The sequence below is a fragment of the Hylaeus anthracinus genome, unplaced genomic scaffold (assembly GCF_026225885.1).
Source record: "Hylaeus anthracinus isolate JK02 unplaced genomic scaffold, UHH_iyHylAnth1.0_haploid 11989, whole genome shotgun sequence".
NCBI classification, from domain to species: Eukaryota; Metazoa; Arthropoda; class Insecta; order Hymenoptera; family Colletidae; genus Hylaeus; species Hylaeus anthracinus.
Genome location: NW_026534337.1, coordinates 4,708,917 through 4,720,621, shown reverse-complemented (window position 1 = coordinate 4,720,621; position 11,705 = coordinate 4,708,917).

The following is an 11,705-nucleotide window of genomic DNA, read 5'->3' as shown; positions in this document are numbered from 1 at the left end:
CTACATACTATTTTCTTTGCATGCAATTTCTAAATTTAATAAAGAATGTGTATTTCAAGTGATCTCAATCAAATTATAATAGAAAGCAGCGTTTCTTTTTTGAAAGTACTCGCGGATTCTTCCATAAACCATCGATCCTCTATTTGAATAGTGTTCGCTCTACATTTGGATCGCTGCTGGATGAGAAAACGCGGTGCATGTACCGGAAACGGATAAATATCTAGTTCCTGCAAAGGAAAGCAGCAGCAAGGGAAAATAATTTTTGTGTGTCCGCGGAGTGTTTCACTTCTGCGTTGCTTTCGGAGAAATCTCGTCAATTCTTCTTGGATGAGTGAATAAAACAGATCTCTTCGTTCGAGCGACTTTCGGACATCAACGGTAATCGCATTTACATAGTAATCGTGAATATTCCTACATATCTGAATATTTCAAATAAGCCAGTGCTCAATACGATTTTCTCAGAATACTAATAATAAAATAACATAATAAATCTTTTTTATCTTTCGAGATGTGTATCGTTAAATATAAAATCATTTCTTATTGTATGACTTATAGTTCCTCTTTTTTTAGTTTCCACAGAAGCTCCTTTTTTTATGTATGTACGGAGTTTTTTAATAGCGACAATGTATTTTTAAAATGTAATGGCAACTCTGTAGCAATACTAGCTGCCATTTATATTCAACACACTCTGAAAATGTAGTATGGTAAGATGTACGCTTCCATAACGTTTGGTAATTATCTAATACGTCAATGAAAGGTTCTTTTGTAAATACTCAACGCGTATTTCGTGAAAATTATCGTCCACTGTAATAGATACTGTGCTTGCTATTTGTCGAATAGTTGCAAAATTCGAGTAGTATTTCACTCCTCGCGATACTGAACCGCCAATAGGACATCGAAATCCAAGAAGTGAAGAGATCATTGATGCTGTAAGAGGTAGTGTTGCGGATGACTGAAATTGATTGATTCTTCGTAGTTCTTAACAATTTGGCCTTTCAACAACGACAACTTGAAATATTTTGAGAAAAGACTTTGGTTCACACCCTTGTAAGATTTTGTTGGACCAAGAAGTAAAGCCATTATTGTGATATTGATGAGTTTATAAATATCAAACATATTGAACAAAGCGATTGATGATTGGGTTTAACGAATTCGTTCCTGTAAACAAAGTTGAGATTGACATTTAAATGATGTCATATAACATAATTGTCATGTTATACTTCAAAATAAGGAAAGAAAATTGGTTTTATCTTAATTGGTTCTTGGTCCTTACTGAAGAACCTTGTATTTACATTGGAATGCATCCTTAATATATTTGTAACTTGTAAAGAAATTGAACAGGACAGTTGACAATTGTAGTGAATCTTGCATTTATATATGTATAAACAAACGTAAACAATTTCAAAAGCTTGTGTCGAGTACTTTGGCTGGAAAAAAATCATGAAAATTGCCTCGAAACTAATATAAAAAGAAAAAGAGTAGCCGAGTTAACGGATTGACATGGATTCAGTTTGGCATCGTTCGGCTGGATTGCACTTGTGGTATCTAGGAGATACTGCCGCCTGATGGAATTGTGGTTCCAAAACTGATTATGGGAATGGACAGAGCCACGGTTCCTGTGACGTGAGCGGGGTACAAAAGTAACGGGCACCATGCTAGCGAGAACAGCACGCTGCGCTTTCAACGCAGTAGGCTCTTACCGGATCAGTGGCATATATCAGGTGTCCTAGAATTACTGTCTCCCATTTTTTGTAATTTGCTATATCGTAACTGTAGAATTTCTGTGAACAAAAATCGTTAGATTACAATTTCAAAATTTGATTTTGTCTGGTTCGCGACCTACAGGTCAATAGTGACCGAAATAGCTAAGTTTGGAGCCAAGTTTTACGACTGGGTTTATACGTGAACTCCGAAAACTTCGTCTATTGTCACGCAGAGTGTAGTGAAACAACGGTATGACTCTATGCATTTTTAGTCTTCGTAGAAATCCGACAGCGTACGGATCGAACTACTCGGTAGATCGCGTCACTCGTACCTTTTTTGTAAAACGTATTTCAATCTCGTTTTGTTTTTTAAATATATTTCACCAAGGACGACTTAAAACCTGCGTGTTTTATTTAGCTAAATATTCAACAGTAACAACAGTAGAATACACGAACACTGATTCCAAACTCAATGGCCTCCTCGGAGCCCTTCAGCCCCTTCAGCGAAGTATTTAAGATATGAACTTTTTCTTCTTCTTTCTTTTGTAACACTACTTTTTTCACATTAATGATACACATTGTTTATGTTTATCTGTATATTAACATCAAAGTATCTAGGTGTCATTAAAATAATGCCTTTTTAATTGCATTCATTATTACTTTTAATGCCAATCGATTAACATACGTGGATTTTTTCTTGTTTACTACTGATACGTCGAATGATTATTGACTTTAAAATATCACGTGTTGAATTCTTGATTAGAAATGGTTGAAATGCAATGCCGAAGAAACAAGTGGAGTGAACTGTAAATACATAAATCATTTCGCAAAAAATATTAGTACTTTTTATTATTTTTATTGACTAACACAGGTTAGTCAGCGGTGGTTAATCGCACGATCAGCTTATTGCGAAATTTTAATTTATAACCTGGGTAAACTATGACCACAGTGTGACTATTTACATATAAATATTTATGCTTATAAATATTCAACGGGTGCTATTAAAATGTTTCTCTAAACGCAGGGGAACTACTTAAAGAAGTACTCAGTAAATTTCTAGAAATGTCTGTTCCCACGTTTAAGAAGGTCAAAGTATAAATGCCATTTTGTAAATAATATTCATTTAAATTTCATATTTCGATTTCTCTGAATGTCAATATTTATTATTCAGTTGGGTATTTCCATATACATATAAAGTCATAATATTTGGCAAAATAAATTTATTTTTAATTACAATTTCATTAAAGGACATTGTTTAAAATTTTCATCAACACTTTTAGCTATAATGTTTAAACATTACAAATAAACTGACAATTTACTGAAAGTTATTTTTTTCAAATACTACCTTGAGATTATGTGTATATTTAATTTAATGTATAATATATAACAACTAACCCAATACAATAACAAAAAAGGTAAAATATGATTTCCAGTAGTGACTCAAATGAATTCAAAAATTCAAGCATAATTCCAAACAACTATAATCGCATAGATATTCAACAATTGTTATAGTTTATAATGTCAATAAGATACAATTTCTCGAAGAATATTTGCACAATTTGTTAAAAAACAACGAATGAAATTTTGTTATTTACGCACTTAAAAATATTTTCGTATGCCGATTTAAATTCATATAAAATCATATATTATAGAAAACCTTGGTTATATTAAATATGCAATTTTCAAAAACTGTTTTATATTGATCTATATTTGAATACAACCATTCCTTAGAAAATAAGTCGGGTATATTGAATCCATCATTTCACATTTATATTAATTTTAACTTTAAATACGAAATTAGCGACTTGGAAAACTCTGATAAATAGATTTATATTTAAATTCAAACCCTTCATCGATATTTGACGATTGAAATTACTGCACGATGCCTAACGTGTTAACATTTTATCTAGCGAGGGCTTAATTACATTCTTTTTAATGCTAGCGTTTACCGTAATCCGCAATTCTCTATTACGTTTAGTTTATAAATAACTTCTAAATTATATAACTTCTATGATAACTTTTAACATTCTAAACTAAACGTGATAGATAATTGCGGGTTGGGGCATTATTTTTCTTATTGGCTAAATTCAGAAAATTTCCGACAGAAAATGAAGTTTTGATATTTTTAATTAATTTTTTACGTTAATAAATAAGTTGAACAAATTTGGCTCTAAATCTAGAACATTGCATACCTCAACCAAGTACGAAGTTCAATGAGCGCTCTTTTTTTATTTTATCATATTTTATCAAAATTTAATGCAAAATCTACATCGAAAATTTTGAGACCGGATCTTTACCCGATATTTGACAGAATCGATCATATACTAATGGTAGAAGGTTCTCTTCTACAATGTAAACTCTTTATAAATTAGCTGGTTATTGTTGCTCGCTTAATTCATATATTTATATATATTCATATATTCGTGTTTATTTTGTGTTCGACCCTTTACGGGCCACACAAGAAACTTCCCGATTTTCGATTACAGCGCCATCTATCGCGAATAAAAAAAATATTTGAAACTAGTGTTTTGAAAAGGTCTCATAGCCAACTTTCACAGTGCATGGTAAAAAATAATGTGTTCCGTTAAAAAAATCATGTTGATCTTGACGTGACTTTGACCGGTCTTTTGAAGGTCAAACGGACACGATCGTTCAATAGAATTTTTGAAACCCTAAAACATTTCTCTAAACCATTTTTCTCACAATGTTCCATTTTGGAAATATTTGTCTGTTTCCATACGGGGGTTTTGGAACACCCTGTATGTATATACATGTATTATACATATGCATACAAATGTAATAATAGTAATATATGTATATATATTATTTCCGTTTACTTATTCGCTCTTAAATTTATATTCTCCCATCTAGATTGCGTTATTGAGTTAAGGGGTATCCTGCATTAGGAGGTCTAAAAAAAAGCCGTTTTTCGTAAATTTTTTTAGGATGGAAAAAAACAATTAATTCCATCGATCTTTTTATTTTATTTTCATACATATTTGAGTAGTCTGTACACATTTTTTCAACAAGAAATATTCAAATTGTAGGGCACCTCAATTGAAACCTCTTATCGGCGGGAAAGATGCAGGTCGTAATTTTGATTTGACACAAAAAAACCAAAAGAAATTTTCATTTTCATACATTTTTCTTCTACGTGAACTAAGAAATACCCGCAAACATAGTGAAATGTGAAATTACTGCAAGTTTGAAAAAAAGAACGAGCTCTTTGGGTGAAAAAACTCACTTTAACTTGATAAAAAAGTTGTTTAAAATTTTTTTGTATGAATTTTCTTAGTTTATATAGAAGAAAAATTTATGAAAATGAACATTTCCTTTGGTTTTTCAAGAAAAGCCCTTGTAAACCTACCTTATATACCTTTCTCCTAGGCTGCCGCTGTGTCCCCCACCACTCGACCGCGATTTAGCGTTCGGCCGTGTTTAGTCAACTTTACAAGGGCTTTTTTCTCATACTTCAACACATTTTATCGAAAAACTAGAATATAAGTTTTGTAGTACACGACGTCAACTATTCAAACCTTTTTTAAAAATAAAGATCGGTCTTACGATAACGCATACAGGCCCGATGGAATAAAGCGTACTGAAAAATTCAGATTGCGATTGTGAGAAAACCACCTATCCGACAATCCCCGCTTTTTGCACACATAAAGAACATGTCAATCACTACTTGTTCCCAAAAGGCCAGCGCTTCAGTTTAAAAAATGGCGGAGATACGAAATTTGTGAAAAAACGCTGAATTTTCCGATTTTCCAGATTTTTCTCCGTTCCTCATTATCCGATCGTTCGAGGTCTCATTCTATAGATATTTTCATCACCTACATTTTATCTCATTGGAGCATTGATATTGCTGCATTAGTTAAAAATTTATAAGCAAAGAAAACGAGAAAAATCACGATTTTTTTACCATTAAATCGTAAATAACAAGAAAACGGAACAGAGTTGGGAGTGAAAAACATATACCTATTAATCTACGCATCCCCTTTTATGTAACTGCACAATCGGTTCGCTGTCACTATTTTTGTCACACAAAAATGCTCTACTGATTGGCCTACCCGGGCATACGACCGTAACGGTAATACCAGTCTTCCCAGGGGTATCCCAGAATTCGATAGAGAAGAGTTAATTTTTCAAATTTTATGAGATTCGAAACAAATCCCGCGCAGGTATAAGGCGCGCCACTGGGTGTTTGCGGACGGAGAAAGGAGCGGCTTGGATTGTCAGGACACCGTGTAGGAAAAGCGCGCGAAGTGGGGTGGCGCCGACTCGTGTGCGCGGCGTGCGTGTGCCTCGGGACGCGCAATGGCCGCCGTGACCCGACGTGCTGCGGTTCAGTGTCAATCGTCCTTAATTTTCCCGTTTTAATTCGCCGCTCCACGCCTACGAAAATGCGCGCTACCTCGGCGTGCATACAGTCGACGCGTGTCTGCCACACGGTGTGCTTCGACGAACAACGACTGGTCTGTGCCCTCGGTAACGCGGTACCCTCGCGGACGTTTCTGCCGTCGAGAACCGCCGTGGACGTCGACACGCGACAGTGCGTGTCGGAACAGTGCCTGTCTCGTTCGTGCCCCGTCGACAATCGGCAACGAAAAACGGATCAGTGAACATGAATTTCGTACGTGTACCCCTGTCGGGCAGCTTTCGTGTCTCGTGAAAGTGGGACCCCCCTCGCGGTACGTGTTCCACGAACGTCCGATTTTCGACCGCGAGAACAGTCTCGGCCGAGAGGAAGTGCCAATTGACGGTTTAATGCGCGCGTTAACTCTTTGCGGCACAAGAATTCGATACTACGGTAGTCAAATGTACGTTACGATCGGAAAGCTGCGTAGCTTTGTCACATCTCGCACGCGACAAGGGTAAAAGAAGCGGAAAGCGCATGGAAATGCGGTTAACTCTCAGGCTGGTGTAAACGTGCGAAGGAAATCGGTCCAAGTGAACACCGATGCCAACCGCTGTGCTCGACAGGACATTCTCTAGGTGGTCGTCCGAGCCAGTCACCGTGCTGCAAAGAGTTAATCGCGGAAAGCACTGTGCAAGAGTGATCGTGTGTCGCGTGCTAAAGACGATTCACCGAGTGTCGGCAAACAGGAGGTGAGAATCACTGGCTAAAGCAACAAGTGGTCCCGGAGTGTACACAGGGATGGGAAAAGCTCGCAGTTTGCTTTGAACCAGCCTTCAACGACGTGTGATTATCGGTGGTTCGCGGCGTGGAAAAAAGGCGTTCGTCGACCAAGGTTCAAAGGGCAAGTATAATGCTGGCGATGCTTGCTTCGGGACGCGTGCTGAACGAACGCGACGCGACGTTTCGGAGAAATGTTTGACAATGGCGCGTTGGATGCCCGATTGTTTTTCCCTTGAAAGTTTTTTGCGCGAGAAGAATGTCATTGTTACGCTACCGTGGAAACAGCGAATCTCGTTCCGCTTCGTTCGGATTCTGTACTACGAGAGAGTTGGTTGCATTTTTATTTGGAGAGCGATTCGTGACTCCGGTTGAAACTTTATTCGATATTTAGATAATCGTTTCTTGGAAAAATAATGGTTGGCAGGTAAATATTTGTTTGCTAGATAAATGAGAAAACTATCTCTTACGTACCCGCGTGTTTGTGGTGTCCGCGGAATAGATTACTTAAGGAGGCTCTAGTGCAAATAGAAGTAACGCCAAGAAAATTATAAAAATTTGTATACGGGTTAGATTTTATCCCAAAAACACCCACACAAATTTTGGGAAGGCTAGGGTACCTAAAAGTTAAGAAATAAATGTTTCAATTGTTCACTTTTTAACGTGAGCTCCTATGGGAAAATGCGCTTTCAACACACTCAATTACGTGCTACAAAATAATTGACGCCGAAATTGGATCGAAAATTTTATGCATTATAGAAAAATATCTAAGGAACATATATTGATTTACAAAATACTCCGAGGCTACTTGTAGTATCAATAATAAATTAAAGAATACCAGGATAATGCGTTTTGTCTTCTGCTATTGGCATAGTATTAGAGATTAAAAAACGGGCGTTCAAATACAAACAGTACTGTAGTTTGTCTGAAAATAATTGATTTATATTACTTTATGATACAATATAAATATAATAGATATAATAACGACTAAAAATCAATGTTTAACATAATTTCTTTTTATTTCGATATAAAATTGCGAACTTGTAATATTCATTGTAATATTCTAAATACTATGCCAGATCTACTACTACGTGAATCAAGCGACAATAGTAACTCTATGTATATTGACTTACAGCGTAACTGTAGACCCTCCTTAAGAATATAATATAATAATCATTTTACACCAACTATTCTAAAATCATTTACTGTGCCAAATTGATATACATATTTTGAGCAGAAGTATTATTACAGAAAAATACTACAGTTATTTGTATTTATTACAAAAAAATATAAATAACGCAGATTCCTCGCAGAAGGCATGTGCTCCACAAATGAAAACAAGTATATAAGCCCACATAAAAATTTGGAAAATGCCACACAATTTACAAAAAAATCATATATAGGAGAATATTAAGCAAACTGTACAGTTTTTTATAATAATCACGTTATGTGCAATAAAAGCACACAGAAATATGGCTACTACCGTGCAAAAGTCACATACAACACGCAAATGCCATGTACAATATTTCATACGTATGCATACATGATACGTATGGGATTAGTTATAAATATTCATTCATCGATCTTGGTTACTCGAAGAAGAAGTTACTTGGATAATGAGATAAGTTATCTCAGATAACGTTTTGTTTGAAATTTTATCTACATACGAATACTTATTAATATATCTAAGAAAGTCACTCGAATAAATACGCTTTATCTACATAATTATCTAAACAAAGATTTATATGGATTTAATTCGAGATAATCAATTAATTAATAAAGACAATGTTTTATTACACGTTTTATCTAGCTACGAATACTTACTAAAATCTACTTAAGATAATTACTCAAATAAGTACGTTTTATCTGTATGATTATCTTAACAAAGATTCATTAAAGTTAATCGAATAACGTCCAACTGTGGTGCATAACAGGGGTCTGTAGTTACATACTCGTGACTAATGTTAGAGAAAGGTAATTAAGGAAGAACTGAAACGTGGTTATGTCAAAGTAACGCCATCCATCGTCATGTGGAAACATTTGTTCTGTCACTTCTCATCGTAAATACAGTAAAGTTCCTTATTTTATCGTGTCCGTGGATTCTCGGTTCCCGTGGAAAAATTGTTTCGAGGCTGACGCTCGTAGTTCCATGACTAACCGACTGGCATGCCGAGAGCTGATTTATTCGAATAACCTGCATAATGGACATGGATCGTGGACGTAATTATATCGAGGATGGTCGGTATAAAGGCGGTCGAGGTATACTCTCACTCTGCATATGCGAATTTTCGTGCGCAGATATCAACCTTTCCATCGGTGAATTTGCATGTGTTTGAAAAAAATAGGTTTGTATCTGACATTTAATTGTCAACACACTATTCCGTGCCGTTGTAAATGCGCGAAGCCTGATCGGAATATCTAGAAAAGCGGCTGCTGTTCGTTTTTAAACGTGATCACGTTTGCGCGGGAAATGCGAAAAATAAATCCTGATAACCAGTTTGACGACAATGAGGGGGCGAAAGGAGTATGGGCAGTGGAAAGTTTATGAAATACATTTGAGAAACAACAAAGCATTGCACTACGCGTTCACATATTTAGTAGATGGATCTTTTCTACTTCTTTGTTTTTTTTTTTTTTAATGATCCTTTTTCCTGTCTTGGATTCTTCGTATCTTTCTTTTCATATTTTGACCTTTTATCTATGTCTTTGGCAATCGTTTACTTAATTCCTATATTTTTACGAATAATTCTCATTTTTATCTCAGTTTGTTATTTTATCTACGTATACCGTCTTGATCAACTTTATGAAAGGTGAAGATAGTGTCGTATGGAAATTATTTTTACCTGCAGTTTCGTTTAATTAAGCCGTTTGAGATTCCTTGGTAGATCAAAATTAATAATAGTGCAATAGCACTGTTGTCCAATATAATATTAATATACAAGTTCCTTTTTTAATTTTTGCTCATTACCTTTTATTAGTTCGAATCATACATTTCACCAGCATGTCAACTGCTATAATACAATCATATTTCTGTATAGCAGTAAATAAAACAATTGTTTAAGAGTATCTAATAACGATAATAACTATCTATTAGATAGTAGAAATTCCGATCTTCAATTTGAGTTTTGTTAAAATCGAATCGGACGATTCCACGCCGAGTTATGACACTTCAATGTTTCCGATTTAATAGAGAATTATGAATGAATGACTAACCCAGTGACCTGCATTAGTTCCTAGAAATGTGTACGCACGACGTAGTAAAGTAGTAAAAATCGTAAACACAGCGTGTAGCGTAGTATTTCCTGAAAGGATTAGACAACAATCATTTTTACATATTTTGTCTTGAATATTTAATGAGTTCCTTTTGAACGATTTTTATGAAACTTGATATAAAGAAGGTTTGTGGCACTGATTCTAAGTCTGAACTCAACATTTAGAAATTTAAAATGGCACAAAGCAAAAAATGACTAGATTTGAATAAATTTTATCAAAATTTCATTTCACGAAGTAAAATGGATGACGAAACAAATTTCGTTTTTAATTTGTATTTGCAAAATATTTATTCATCCTTCGCCTCTACTAAGTTTTATTCAGAAACTCGAGTTACAGTTGGCGTACTTCCCTTACCAGTCATGAATTACAATTTGTCTAACACTAATGTATGTCATCATTGAACATAATAGAGAACTACTGAATAGATAAGCACGATTATTTTCCTATTATCAATTGAATGTATATTCATGAACATAGACCACGCATGTTTACCCTCGATTCCGTTGACATAATAATTAAATTATCCAGCGGAATATATTTTGTCGTTTTATTTTCATTTGTTGCTCGTTATCCGTTCATCTATTACGCGAAACAGCGTTAAAGTGCGACGTAACAATTGACCTCATCATTTGCAAATTGAAATTGCGTGGGTTTCTCCGATGGAAAGGAAACTGTCAACGATAGTATAATTTATAGCTGATAGCATTAGATACAAATTAGGTATCGTTTGAAGAACTTTAAATTAATATTTATGTATAGATAATTATGCAAACAAAACTGTTCTACGCAGATAATTATTATTTAATAATCGAAGGTTATTCACATGAATGTCTACTTAGATCAATTTCATACAGATAAAATTATTTGTCGACTTTCATCTAGATATTATACAAATGTATCTAGATAAACTTCTATTCCTTAAAATGAAGATACTCCTATCTACGTAAAAATAAATTGAAATAAATTTTGTTTTGATCAAATTTTTGCTTAAATAAATTGATTAAGTTTTATTTAAATAAATCATTTTATTATTATAGATGATTATGTGTTTTTTCTTATCTAGATAAAAATATAACTAACTCCAATTATATCATAACTATAGATCTTAATGTTTCTTCATACAAGTTGTTAAAAATTGTTTATTGTTCACACGGAAATATAGACATAAGAAGGTAGTTTATACAAAATTTATTTGGTTCCGAAGTAGAAACATAATATTGAAATTAAATATTTCTCTTTATCATTATTTATAAAATTTCAAGATCTTCATTGTCAATTGTACCGTTACTATTTGAGTTTAACAACTTGAATTCTATATATGCATTTTTCGATTCGAGTATGTTGGTTGGAAATTGTAAATTAATGTGATAATACATAGTACAGAGATTATACTCACCTGGCGTAGAGGCTACCGTGATTATGAAGGCGGTTCCTCCAGGGTAAGGTTATTCCGTTGCACATAGTACAGAGATTGTTGATTAGTTCACGTGTGTTGATTTCTATAACGATGGAATTTCGAAACTTATCTAGTAAGATTGTTCCACTAACTTAGTTACAAGCAATTTTCTGAGAATCTATTTAAAATGGCTGCA